The following is a 13,851-nucleotide window of genomic DNA, read 5'->3' as shown; positions in this document are numbered from 1 at the left end:
GACACTTGGGGAAGGGGACGTCTTTAAGGCAAGACAACACAAAAGGACCCGTACCAACTCCGGTGCGGAAACGAGGGTTTCTCGCGAACGACGGTATCAAGGACAGCCAGGTGCCGACTTGGAGAAGCTGACACACGGCGCAGGCATCAGAAAATCCAGAAGCCGTCCCGCTTGGGATGGATGGCCAGGCCCGGAAGGCTCCTGTCGAGCCCAGTGGGCCCCGTCCTTCTGTAGGTGCTGTTTGGAGAAGCCTGACCCGGGGTCTTTCCTAGATGGGCTCTGGAAGACGGATGGGCTGCCGGCAGCTTGCCGAAGCTGTCCGGGCCTCCGCAGCCCGGAGCGGGATCCGTTCCATCGCACACCACGACTCGACCAACTGCTTGGGGGCCGCGCCGGCCGAGTGGACCGCTAGGGTCTCTCAGGAGCCTGGCGGGTGGGAAGAGGCCGCCGAGGACAGAGGGAGCCCGCCGGACGAGGGCGGCGTCGGGGGCACGGCCACGCGGGGCCGGCCCCGGTTGGCCCTGGGTTCCCGTGGGGCCGCGAGGTGGAAGGGCTGGGCGGCGGCCGCGGCCGCGGGGCACTCGCGCGGCTGGACAGCGGTGGGGGCGTGGCGGGGCGATGGGGCGACCGGTGAGGAGGGAGGAGGGGCGGGAGGAGCATGGAGGGAGCGGCGCTGGGGGCGGGGGGGGGGGGGCAAAAGGAGAGGGAGGCGGCGGGAGGCAAAAGCCTACAGCACCCGGTATTCCCAGGCGGTCTCCCATCCAAGTACTAACCAGGCCCGACCCTGCTTAGCTTCCGAGATCAGACGAGATCGGGCGCGTTCAGGGTGGTATGGCCGTAGACGCTGGTGGCTGCCGCCGGCGCCCCTAAGAAGCCTCGCGCGCGCGCGCGCGCGCGCTGTCGCCTGGTCCCTGTGACGCGCCGTCGCCTGGCCCCTGTGACGCGCGCGCCCGAGCCCCTGTGACGCGCACCGGACGCCCGCGTCCCCTGCGCCCCGCGCTCCGCCGCCTGCCGCCTGCCTGCCACTGCCTCCCGCCACCGCCGCCGCCGCCGCCGCCGCGGCCAGCCAAACCCTGCCCTGCCCTGCCCTGCCCTGCCCTGCCCTGCCCTGCCGCCCGCCCAGGGCGCGGGAGGCCTCGGGCACCCCGGGGACTGTGGGCGGGCGGGGCGCAAGTCTAGGCGCTCTCCCAAGCCGGCCCCGGACGCTCCAGGCCTCCTGTCCGCCCGCATCCCGGCGACGGGTCGCAGGACATCCGGCTGCTCTGCTCGGGGCCAGGTGGCCCGGGGCGTCGGGCGCGTCGGCGCGTCGGCGCGTCGGCGCGTCGGGGCCCCGGGCCCGCGAGGCCCCTCCGGCCCGAGGCGCCTCCCAACGAACCCGGGCCCAACAACCCCCGGCGGCCGCCGCTCCGGCCCGGCCCCAACTTGCCCAAATCCAGCTGGAGCCACCGGCGCGACCAGAGGGCATCACCGGAAACCCCTCCGGGGCGGGCGGCGGGGCGCGGGGAGACCAGGGCGGGCCACCCTTCCCCGCCCCGCCCCGCGCCCCGCCCACGGGACCCGGACCGCGCCCTCAACCCCAGGCCCCGCGGCCACCCTGGACAGCTCCTGACTGACCGACCTGAGAGACACAGAGACAGAGACAGAGACAGAGAGATTGAGAGGATCCGAGACACGGACCCAGACAGACACCCACCGGGACAGACACACAGACGCTCACGCTGACGCAGAGAGGCCCTGCCCAAGAGGCAGCTTCCCCACAGGAGGGCGGTGGTGCTTGAGCTGGGCCCGGGCAAGGAGGCGGGGGCCCTGGGGCTGGCGATCACCCCTGGGGCCCTGGGACGTGCAGACAGGGTCTCAGGAGTGCAGCGCTCCTGGGATCCCTGTCCCGCGACCCGGACGCCCAGGAGCCACGGACTGGCAGCCGGGCTCGGGCTCGCTCTCGCTCTCGCTCTCGCTCTCGCTCTCGCTCTCGCTCTGTGTGTGTGCGTTTTTGTGTGCGCCTGCGTGTCTGTGTCTGTTTGTGTGTTTCTTTCCTTCTCTCTTCGCCTCTTCGTTCTGGCTCTTTTCCTCTTTCTGCGGGGCGCCCCCGGACTTCCTGAGTTGACAGAACGACCAGCCAGAAAAGTCAGGACACGGAGAACTTCGCCCGAGAAACCAACGCAATCTACCAGACGTACAGAACCCCCTCCCCGACGACCACAGCGTCCACAGTCTGCTCGAGTGCAGGTAGGGACATTACCCAGGGTCTCCCACAGGTTAGGTCACCCGTTGAGTCTCCTTAGTTTTACCAAGATGGCTAGCGCGCCGAGGATGGACGGATGAGCGCAACGGTGTGATTACGGGGAGGGAAACGCACGTCCGAACACCCGTTGGTGCCTCCCGACGTCACCGGTATCCCCGTCCCGAGACCTCTGGGCTTCAGGGTTCTGGGCCGCAGCCCTCTCCCGTCGTCCACCCGGGATCCAGTGCGCACGATGTCTGCACTGCCCAGCTCAAGAGTTTGGGCCCTGTGGGCGTTCTTGGATCCCGTTGGAAAGGGGACCTCGGGACGCGAGGGAGAGGAAAGGGGCGGGGGTGGGGGGGTGGGGGGGGCGGGCTGGGGGAAAGAGAGCGACGACGCCATCAACGCATGTCTGACCAGGACCTGGGCTGTGCCAGGCTCTCCATTTCCGACGGCACCGCGTCCCGTCGTCGGGGACGCCGCCTCTCGTCGGGACGTGTTGGCCTGCCGTCGGTCCTCCCGTCCCAGGCACGAGGCGGCGAACTCCCCCAAAGGCAGAGATTTTGGCACCTGCGTCCTCGGCTGCTGGGTCCGGCCCCAAGCAGGCACGCGGCCCGCAGGTGCCGGGCGAATGTCGGCGGAAAGCACTATGCTCACAGGGAAGGACGGCAGACGATGAGCGCGCACCAACCAGTGCCGCGCTCCGTGCTGAGCGGTGTGCTCCGTGCTCCCGCTTCCGTGCTCGCAACAACGCCACCGACGAGGCACTAACGGGACCCCCTTTCCAACCAGATGAGGCAACTGCCGCTCAGGGAGGGCGAGTCCCTCGCAGGAACGGCGGCCCTTGCTGCCGAGCCTTCGTTTGAGACCAAGCCTCCGGGCCCGCACTCTGGGAAACTTACGGAGACACAGCCCCAGTTCTCCCAGCAGAACACGCTCACCGGAGGTCAGATTGGGGGAGCCGTCGGAACCAGAACCACCCAGGGCGCTACCCTGCAGGGAGCGACGCGCGGCCCGCCCCGCCCCGCCGCCGCCCCGCCACCCCGCCATCCCGGGCAAGCAGGAAGCAGGCCACAGGTGCCCTGGGTCTGCTCTGGCAGGGAAAGTGGGGCCCACGGGAAAAGGGAAACACGAGGATATTCGCTTCCAGGATGATTGCTGAACGGTGAGAGGATGGAGGTTGAGGTCCTCTCTTCCTGCTGTGCCCGCATGTCCCAGCTTCTCCACAGCGAGCAACTATTGCTTTCTGTCCGCGGTGGGGAAGAGACGGCTTACCTTGATGAATTCCCCCCTTGAAAATGTAAAAGTCCGTGCGATCTGAGGCAAGTCTCCCCTCTCCTCCTCCCTGTCATCCCGGCTCTCCTCCCCTGGAGCAAACTCCCCTCCCGCTTTCCCGGATCCCCTTTCCGCGATAGTCTGCGCGGACACAGGCAGGGGAAGAGCAGACTTTCAAAGCTGCCCGAGCCGCACGAAATGAAAGCTGAAGCCAAGGAGCCAGGAAGGGCTGGCCGCTGAGGACGGAAATGTCCTCTCGGGGGACTCGTCCACTCCCTCTGGCAGACAGAGGCCAGGAGGGGGGCAGGACAGAGTGAGGCACCTGAGTGAGGGGACACCAAAACCCTGGGCGAGCGCAGCCAGATTCCTAATCCTTCCATCCAGTCTGTTCAGAATCAAAACGGATGCGAGGGATCCACGAGGAGCCAGACACCGACCTTTCAAACGAAGGCAGGACCCCCCGCCCCCACCCCCCAAAAGACAAAAGCGAAGACGGAGACGGAGTTGGATCCCAGCCGGGGAGCGGGGGGAGGCGCTTGAAACTTAGACACTTGGGGAAGGGGACGTCTTTAAGGCAAGACAACACAAAAGGACCCGTACCAACTCCGGTGCGGAAACGAGGGTTTCTCGCGAACGACGGTATCAAGGACAGCCAGGTGCCGACTTGGAGAAGCTGACACACGGCGCAGGCATCAGAAAATCCAGAAGCCGTCCCGCTTGGGATGGATGGCCAGGCCCGGAAGGCTCCTGTCGAGCCCAGTGGGCCCCGTCCTTCTGTAGGTGCTGTTTGGAGAAGCCTGACCCGGGGTCTTTCCTAGATGGGCTCTGGAAGACGGATGGGCTGCCGGCAGCTTGCCGAAGCTGTCCGGGCCTCCGCAGCCCGGAGCGGGATCCGTTCCATCGCACACCACGACTCGACCAACTGCTTGGGGGCCGCGCCGGCCGAGTGGACCGCTAGGGTCTCTCAGGAGCCTGGCGGGTGGGAAGAGGCCGCCGAGGACAGAGGGAGCCCGCCGGACGAGGGCGGCGTCGGGGGCACGGCCACGCGGGGCCGGCCCCGGTTGGCCCTGGGTTCCCGTGGGGCCGCGAGGTGGAAGGGCTGGGCGGCGGCCGCGGCCGCGGGGCACTCGCGCGGCTGGACAGCGGTGGGGGCGTGGCGGGGCGATGGGGCGACCGGTGAGGAGGGAGGAGGGGCGGGAGGAGCATGGAGGGAGCGGCGCTGGGGGCGGGGGGGGGGGGGGGCAAAAGGAGAGGGAGGCGGCGGGAGGCAAAAGCCTACAGCACCCGGTATTCCCAGGCGGTCTCCCATCCAAGTACTAACCAGGCCCGACCCTGCTTAGCTTCCGAGATCAGACGAGATCGGGCGCGTTCAGGGTGGTATGGCCGTAGACGCTGGTGGCTGCCGCCGGCGCCCCTAAGAAGCCTCGCGCGCGCGCGCGCGCGCGCTGTCGCCTGGTCCCTGTGACGCGCCGTCGCCTGGCCCCTGTGACGCGCGCGCCCGAGCCCCTGTGACGCGCACCGGACGCCCGCGTCCCCTGCGCCCCGCGCTCCGCCGCCTGCCGCCTGCCTGCCACTGCCTCCCGCCACCGCCGCCGCCGCCGCCGCCGCGGCCAGCCAAACCCTGCCCTGCCCTGCCCTGCCCTGCCCTGCCCTGCCCTGCCGCCCGCCCAGGGCGCGGGAGGCCTCGGGCACCCCGGGGACTGTGGGCGGGCGGGGCGCAAGTCTAGGCGCTCTCCCAAGCCGGCCCCGGACGCTCCAGGCCTCCTGTCCGCCCGCATCCCGGCGACGGGTCGCAGGACATCCGGCTGCTCTGCTCGGGGCCAGGTGGCCCGGGGCGTCGGGCGCGTCGGCGCGTCGGCGCGTCGGCGCGTCGGGGCCCCGGGCCCGCGAGGCCCCTCCGGCCCGAGGCGCCTCCCAACGAACCCGGGCCCAACAACCCCCGGCGGCCGCCGCTCCGGCCCGGCCCCAACTTGCCCAAATCCAGCTGGAGCCACCGGCGCGACCAGAGGGCATCACCGGAAACCCCTCCGGGGCGGGCGGCGGGGCGCGGGGAGACCAGGGCGGGCCACCCTTCCCCGCCCCGCCCCGCGCCCCGCCCACGGGACCCGGACCGCGCCCTCAACCCCAGGCCCCGCGGCCACCCTGGACAGCTCCTGACTGACCGACCTGAGAGACACAGAGACAGAGACAGAGACAGAGAGATTGAGAGGATCCGAGACACGGACCCAGACAGACACCCACCGGGACAGACACACAGACGCTCACGCTGACGCAGAGAGGCCCTGCCCAAGAGGCAGCTTCCCCACAGGAGGGCGGTGGTGCTTGAGCTGGGCCCGGGCAAGGAGGCGGGGGCCCTGGGGCTGGCGATCACCCCTGGGGCCCTGGGACGTGCAGACAGGGTCTCAGGAGTGCAGCGCTCCTGGGATCCCTGTCCCGCGACCCGGACGCCCAGGAGCCACGGACTGGCAGCCGGGCTCGGGCTCGCTCTCGCTCTCGCTCTCGCTCTCGCTCTCGCTCTCGCTCTGTGTGTGTGCGTTTTTGTGTGCGCCTGCGTGTCTGTGTCTGTTTGTGTGTTTCTTTCCTTCTCTCTTCGCCTCTTCGTTCTGGCTCTTTTCCTCTTTCTGCGGGGCGCCCCCGGACTTCCTGAGTTGACAGAACGACCAGCCAGAAAAGTCAGGACACGGAGAACTTCGCCCGAGAAACCAACGCAATCTACCAGACGTACAGAACCCCCTCCCCGACGACCACAGCGTCCACAGTCTGCTCGAGTGCAGGTAGGGACATTACCCAGGGTCTCCCACAGGTTAGGTCACCCGTTGAGTCTCCTTAGTTTTACCAAGATGGCTAGCGCGCCGAGGATGGACGGATGAGCGCAACGGTGTGATTACGGGGAGGGAAACGCACGTCCGAACACCCGTTGGTGCCTCCCGACGTCACCGGTATCCCCGTCCCGAGACCTCTGGGCTTCAGGGTTCTGGGCCGCAGCCCTCTCCCGTCGTCCACCCGGGATCCAGTGCGCACGATGTCTGCACTGCCCAGCTCAAGAGTTTGGGCCCTGTGGGCGTTCTTGGATCCCGTTGGAAAGGGGACCTCGGGACGCGAGGGAGAGGAAAGGGGCGGGGGTGGGGGGGTGGGGGGGGCGGGCTGGGGGAAAGAGAGCGACGACGCCATCAACGCATGTCTGACCAGGACCTGGGCTGTGCCAGGCTCTCCATTTCCGACGGCACCGCGTCCCGTCGTCGGGGACGCCGCCTCTCGTCGGGACGTGTTGGCCTGCCGTCGGTCCTCCCGTCCCAGGCACGAGGCGGCGAACTCCCCCAAAGGCAGAGATTTTGGCACCTGCGTCCTCGGCTGCTGGGTCCGGCCCCAAGCAGGCACGCGGCCCGCAGGTGCCGGGCGAATGTCGGCGGAAAGCACTATGCTCACAGGGAAGGACGGCAGACGATGAGCGCGCACCAACCAGTGCCGCGCTCCGTGCTGAGCGGTGTGCTCCGTGCTCCCGCTTCCGTGCTCGCAACAACGCCACCGACGAGGCACTAACGGGACCCCCTTTCCAACCAGATGAGGCAACTGCCGCTCAGGGAGGGCGAGTCCCTCGCAGGAACGGCGGCCCTTGCTGCCGAGCCTTCGTTTGAGACCAAGCCTCCGGGCCCGCACTCTGGGAAACTTACGGAGACACAGCCCCAGTTCTCCCAGCAGAACACGCTCACCGGAGGTCAGATTGGGGGAGCCGTCGGAACCAGAACCACCCAGGGCGCTACCCTGCAGGGAGCGACGCGCGGCCCGCCCCGCCCCGCCGCCGCCCCGCCACCCCGCCATCCCGGGCAAGCAGGAAGCAGGCCACAGGTGCCCTGGGTCTGCTCTGGCAGGGAAAGTGGGGCCCACGGGAAAAGGGAAACACGAGGATATTCGCTCCCAGGATGATTGCTGAACGGTGAGAGGATGGAGGTTGAGGTCCTCTCTTCCTGCTGTGCCCGCATGTCCCAGCTTCTCCACAGCGAGCAACTATTGCTTTCTGTCCGCGGTGGGGAAGAGACGGCTTACCTTGATGAATTCCCCCCTTGAAAATGTAAAAGTCCGTGCGATCTGAGGCAAGTCTCCCCTCTCCTCCTCCCTGTCATCCCGGCTCTCCTCCCCTGGAGCAAACTCCCCTCCCGCTTTCCCGGATCCCCTTTCCGCGATAGTCTGCGCGGACACAGGCAGGGGAAGAGCAGACTTTCAAAGCTGCCCGAGCCGCACGAAATGAAAGCTGAAGCCAAGGAGCCAGGAAGGGCTGGCCGCTGAGGACGGAAATGTCCTCTCGGGGGACTCGTCCACTCCCTCTGGCAGACAGAGGCCAGGAGGGGGGCAGGACAGAGTGAGGCACCTGAGTGAGGGGACACCAAAACCCTGGGCGAGCGCAGCCAGATTCCTAATCCTTCCATCCAGTCTGTTCAGAATCAAAACGGATGCGAGGGATCCACGAGGAGCCAGACACCGACCTTTCAAACGAAGGCAGGACCCCCCGCCCCCACCCCCCAAAAGACAAAAGCGAAGACGGAGACGGAGTTGGATCCCAGCCGGGGAGCGGGGGGAGGCGCTTGAAACTTAGACACTTGGGGAAGGGGACGTCTTTAAGGCAAGACAACACAAAAGGACCCGTACCAACTCCGGTGCGGAAACGAGGGTTTCTCGCGAACGACGGTATCAAGGACAGCCAGGTGCCGACTTGGAGAAGCTGACACACGGCGCAGGCATCAGAAAATCCAGAAGCCGTCCCGCTTGGGATGGATGGCCAGGCCCGGAAGGCTCCTGTCGAGCCCAGTGGGCCCCGTCCTTCTGTAGGTGCTGTTTGGAGAAGCCTGACCCGGGGTCTTTCCTAGATGGGCTCTGGAAGACGGATGGGCTGCCGGCAGCTTGCCGAAGCTGTCCGGGCCTCCGCAGCCCGGAGCGGGATCCGTTCCATCGCACACCACGACTCGACCAACTGCTTGGGGGCCGCGCCGGCCGAGTGGACCGCTAGGGTCTCTCAGGAGCCTGGCGGGTGGGAAGAGGCCGCCGAGGACAGAGGGAGCCCGCCGGACGAGGGCGGCGTCGGGGGCACGGCCACGCGGGGCCGGCCCCGGTTGGCCCTGGGTTCCCGTGGGGCCGCGAGGTGGAAGGGCTGGGCGGCGGCCGCGGCCGCGGGGCACTCGCGCGGCTGGACAGCGGTGGGGGCGTGGCGGGGCGATGGGGCGACCGGTGAGGAGGGAGGAGGGGCGGGAGGAGCATGGAGGGAGCGGCGCTGGGGGCGGGGGGGGGGGGGCAAAAGGAGAGGGAGGCGGCGGGAGGCAAAAGCCTACAGCACCCGGTATTCCCAGGCGGTCTCCCATCCAAGTACTAACCAGGCCCGACCCTGCTTAGCTTCCGAGATCAGACGAGATCGGGCGCGTTCAGGGTGGTATGGCCGTAGACGCTGGTGGCTGCCGCCGGCGCCCCTAAGAAGCCTCGCGCGCGCGCGCGCGCGCGCTGTCGCCTGGTCCCTGTGACGCGCCGTCGCCTGGCCCCTGTGACGCGCGCGCCCGAGCCCCTGTGACGCGCACCGGACGCCCGCGTCCCCTGCGCCCCGCGCTCCGCCGCCTGCCGCCTGCCTGCCACTGCCTCCCGCCACCGCCGCCGCCGCCGCCGCCGCGGCCAGCCAAACCCTGCCCTGCCCTGCCCTGCCCTGCCCTGCCCTGCCCTGCCGCCCGCCCAGGGCGCGGGAGGCCTCGGGCACCCCGGGGACTGTGGGCGGGCGGGGCGCAAGTCTAGGCGCTCTCCCAAGCCGGCCCCGGACGCTCCAGGCCTCCTGTCCGCCCGCATCCCGGCGACGGGTCGCAGGACATCCGGCTGCTCTGCTCGGGGCCAGGTGGCCCGGGGCGTCGGGCGCGTCGGCGCGTCGGCGCGTCGGCGCGTCGGGGCCCCGGGCCCGCGAGGCCCCTCCGGCCCGAGGCGCCTCCCAACGAACCCGGGCCCAACAACCCCCGGCGGCCGCCGCTCCGGCCCGGCCCCAACTTGCCCAAATCCAGCTGGAGCCACCGGCGCGACCAGAGGGCATCACCGGAAACCCCTCCGGGGCGGGCGGCGGGGCGCGGGGAGACCAGGGCGGGCCACCCTTCCCCGCCCCGCCCCGCGCCCCGCCCACGGGACCCGGACCGCGCCCTCAACCCCAGGCCCCGCGGCCACCCTGGACAGCTCCTGACTGACCGACCTGAGAGACACAGAGACAGAGACAGAGACAGAGAGATTGAGAGGATCCGAGACACGGACCCAGACAGACACCCACCGGGACAGACACACAGACGCTCACGCTGACGCAGAGAGGCCCTGCCCAAGAGGCAGCTTCCCCACAGGAGGGCGGTGGTGCTTGAGCTGGGCCCGGGCAAGGAGGCGGGGGCCCTGGGGCTGGCGATCACCCCTGGGGCCCTGGGACGTGCAGACAGGGTCTCAGGAGTGCAGCGCTCCTGGGATCCCTGTCCCGCGACCCGGACGCCCAGGAGCCACGGACTGGCAGCCGGGCTCGGGCTCGCTCTCGCTCTCGCTCTCGCTCTCGCTCTCGCTCTCGCTCTGTGTGTGTGCGTTTTTGTGTGCGCCTGCGTGTCTGTGTCTGTTTGTGTGTTTCTTTCCTTCTCTCTTCGCCTCTTCGTTCTGGCTCTTTTCCTCTTTCTGCGGGGCGCCCCCGGACTTCCTGAGTTGACAGAACGACCAGCCAGAAAAGTCAGGACACGGAGAACTTCGCCCGAGAAACCAACGCAATCTACCAGACGTACAGAACCCCCTCCCCGACGACCACAGCGTCCACAGTCTGCTCGAGTGCAGGTAGGGACATTACCCAGGGTCTCCCACAGGTTAGGTCACCCGTTGAGTCTCCTTAGTTTTACCAAGATGGCTAGCGCGCCGAGGATGGACGGATGAGCGCAACGGTGTGATTACGGGGAGGGAAACGCACGTCCGAACACCCGTTGGTGCCTCCCGACGTCACCGGTATCCCCGTCCCGAGACCTCTGGGCTTCAGGGTTCTGGGCCGCAGCCCTCTCCCGTCGTCCACCCGGGATCCAGTGCGCACGATGTCTGCACTGCCCAGCTCAAGAGTTTGGGCCCTGTGGGCGTTCTTGGATCCCGTTGGAAAGGGGACCTCGGGACGCGAGGGAGAGGAAAGGGGCGGGGGTGGGGGGGTGGGGGGGGCGGGCTGGGGGAAAGAGAGCGACGACGCCATCAACGCATGTCTGACCAGGACCTGGGCTGTGCCAGGCTCTCCATTTCCGACGGCACCGCGTCCCGTCGTCGGGGACGCCGCCTCTCGTCGGGACGTGTTGGCCTGCCGTCGGTCCTCCCGTCCCAGGCACGAGGCGGCGAACTCCCCCAAAGGCAGAGATTTTGGCACCTGCGTCCTCGGCTGCTGGGTCCGGCCCCAAGCAGGCACGCGGCCCGCAGGTGCCGGGCGAATGTCGGCGGAAAGCACTATGCTCACAGGGAAGGACGGCAGACGATGAGCGCGCACCAACCAGTGCCGCGCTCCGTGCTGAGCGGTGTGCTCCGTGCTCCCGCTTCCGTGCTCGCAACAACGCCACCGACGAGGCACTAACGGGACCCCCTTTCCAACCAGATGAGGCAACTGCCGCTCAGGGAGGGCGAGTCCCTCGCAGGAACGGCGGCCCTTGCTGCCGAGCCTTCGTTTGAGACCAAGCCTCCGGGCCCGCACTCTGGGAAACTTACGGAGACACAGCCCCAGTTCTCCCAGCAGAACACGCTCACCGGAGGTCAGATTGGGGGAGCCGTCGGAACCAGAACCACCCAGGGCGCTACCCTGCAGGGAGCGACGCGCGGCCCGCCCCGCCCCGCCGCCGCCCCGCCACCCCGCCATCCCGGGCAAGCAGGAAGCAGGCCACAGGTGCCCTGGGTCTGCTCTGGCAGGGAAAGTGGGGCCCACGGGAAAAGGGAAACACGAGGATATTCGCTCCCAGGATGATTGCTGAACGGTGAGAGGATGGAGGTTGAGGTCCTCTCTTCCTGCTGTGCCCGCATGTCCCAGCTTCTCCACAGCGAGCAACTATTGCTTTCTGTCCGCGGTGGGGAAGAGACGGCTTACCTTGATGAATTCCCCCCTTGAAAATGTAAAAGTCCGTGCGATCTGAGGCAAGTCTCCCCTCTCCTCCTCCCTGTCATCCCGGCTCTCCTCCCCTGGAGCAAACTCCCCTCCCGCTTTCCCGGATCCCCTTTCCGCGATAGTCTGCGCGGACACAGGCAGGGGAAGAGCAGACTTTCAAAGCTGCCCGAGCCGCACGAAATGAAAGCTGAAGCCAAGGAGCCAGGAAGGGCTGGCCGCTGAGGACGGAAATGTCCTCTCGGGGGACTCGTCCACTCCCTCTGGCAGACAGAGGCCAGGAGGGGGGCAGGACAGAGTGAGGCACCTGAGTGAGGGGACACCAAAACCCTGGGCGAGCGCAGCCAGATTCCTAATCCTTCCATCCAGTCTGTTCAGAATCAAAACGGATGCGAGGGATCCACGAGGAGCCAGACACCGACCTTTCAAACGAAGGCAGGACCCCCCGCCCCCACCCCCCAAAAGACAAAAGCGAAGACGGAGACGGAGTTGGATCCCAGCCGGGGAGCGGGGGGAGGCGCTTGAAACTTAGACACTTGGGGAAGGGGACGTCTTTAAGGCAAGACAACACAAAAGGACCCGTACCAACTCCGGTGCGGAAACGAGGGTTTCTCGCGAACGACGGTATCAAGGACAGCCAGGTGCCGACTTGGAGAAGCTGACACACGGCGCAGGCATCAGAAAATCCAGAAGCCGTCCCGCTTGGGATGGATGGCCAGGCCCGGAAGGCTCCTGTCGAGCCCAGTGGGCCCCGTCCTTCTGTAGGTGCTGTTTGGAGAAGCCTGATCCGGGGTCTTTCCTAGATGGGCTCTGGAAGACGGATGGGCTGCCGGCAGCTTGCCGAAGCTGTCCGGGCCTCCGCAGCCCGGAGCGGGATCCGTTCCATCGCACACCACGACTCGACCAACTGCTTGGGGGCCGCGCCGGCCGAGTGGACCGCTAGGGTCTCTCAGGAGCCTGGCGGGTGGGAAGAGGCCGCCGAGGACAGAGGGAGCCCGCCGGACGAGGGCGGCGTCGGGGGCACGGCCACGCGGGGCCGGCCCCGGTTGGCCCTGGGTTCCCGTGGGGCCGCGAGGTGGAAGGGCTGGGCGGCGGCCGCGGCCGCGGGGCACTCGCGCGGCTGGACAGCGGTGGGGGCGTGGCGGGGCGATGGGGCGACCGGTGAGGAGGGAGGAGGGGCGGGGGGAGCATGGAGGGAGCGGCGCTGGGGGCGGGGGGGGGGGGGCAAAAGGAGAGGGAGGCGGCGGGAGGCAAAAGCCTACAGCACCCGGTATTCCCAGGCGGTCTCCCATCCAAGTACTAACCAGGCCCGACCCTGCTTAGCTTCCGAGATCAGACGAGATCGGGCGCGTTCAGGGTGGTATGGCCGTAGACGCTGGTGGCTGCCGCCGGCGCCCCTAAGAAGCCTCGCGCGCGCGCGCGCGCGCGCTGTCGCCTGGTCCCTGTGACGCGCCGTCGCCTGGCCCCTGTGACGCGCGCGCCCGAGCCCCTGTGACGCGCACCGGACGCCCGCGTCCCCTGCGCCCCGCGCTCCGCCGCCTGCCGCCTGCCTGCCACTGCCTCCCGCCACCGCCGCCGCCGCCGCCGCCGCGGCCAGCCAAACCCTGCCCTGCCCTGCCCTGCCCTGCCCTGCCCTGCCCTGCCGCCCGCCCAGGGCGCGGGAGGCCTCGGGCACCCCGGGGACTGTGGGCGGGCGGGGCGCAAGTCTAGGCGCTCTCCCAAGCCGGCCCCGGACGCTCCAGGCCTCCTGTCCGCCCGCATCCCGGCGACGGGTCGCAGGACATCCGGCTGCTCTGCTCGGGGCCAGGTGGCCCGGGGCGTCGGGCGCGTCGGCGCGTCGGCGCGTCGGCGCGTCGGGGCCCCGGGCCCGCGAGGCCCCTCCGGCCCGAGGCGCCTCCCAACGAACCCGGGCCCAACAACCCCCGGCGGCCGCCGCTCCGGCCCGGCCCCAACTTGCCCAAATCCAGCTGGAGCCACCGGCGCGACCAGAGGGCATCACCGGAAACCCCTCCGGGGCGGGCGGCGGGGCGCGGGGAGACCAGGGCGGGCCACCCTTCCCCGCCCCGCCCCGCGCCCCGCCCACGGGACCCGGACCGCGCCCTCAACCCCAGGCCCCGCGGCCACCCTGGACAGCTCCTGACTGACCGACCTGAGAGACACAGAGACAGAGACAGAGACAGAGAGATTGAGAGGATCCGAGACACGGACCCAGACAGACACCCACCGGGACAGACACACAGACGCTCACGCTGAC

The 13,851-nt window shown here is 68.9% G+C and overlaps 4 non-coding genes across 4 annotated transcripts; all 4 read right to left on the bottom strand.

Moving 5' to 3' along the window:
* Positions 1-724: 724 nt before the first annotated feature.
* On the bottom strand, positions 725-843 carry LOC139044715 (5S ribosomal RNA). The gene has a single exon (XR_011501787.1). It is a non-coding gene; the product is annotated as a 5S ribosomal RNA (ribosomal RNA).
* Positions 844-4,768: 3,925 nt separating this feature from the next.
* LOC139044714 (5S ribosomal RNA) lies at positions 4,769-4,887 on the bottom strand. Its single transcript, XR_011501786.1, has one exon. It is a non-coding gene; the product is annotated as a 5S ribosomal RNA (ribosomal RNA).
* A 3,923-nt stretch (positions 4,888-8,810) lies between these two features.
* On the bottom strand, positions 8,811-8,929 carry LOC139044713 (5S ribosomal RNA). The gene has a single exon (XR_011501785.1). It is a non-coding gene; the product is annotated as a 5S ribosomal RNA (ribosomal RNA).
* Positions 8,930-12,852: 3,923 nt separating this feature from the next.
* Positions 12,853-12,971, bottom strand: LOC139044712 (5S ribosomal RNA). The gene has a single exon (XR_011501784.1). It is a non-coding gene; the product is annotated as a 5S ribosomal RNA (ribosomal RNA).
* Between the last annotated feature and the right edge of the window lie 880 nt (positions 12,972-13,851).

Source organism: Equus asinus, chromosome 2, assembly GCF_041296235.1.
Source record: "Equus asinus isolate D_3611 breed Donkey chromosome 2, EquAss-T2T_v2, whole genome shotgun sequence".
NCBI classification, from domain to species: Eukaryota; Metazoa; Chordata; class Mammalia; order Perissodactyla; family Equidae; genus Equus; species Equus asinus.
Note: the sequence above shows the minus strand (reverse complement) of the source record. Positions and strands in the feature narration are given on the sequence as shown.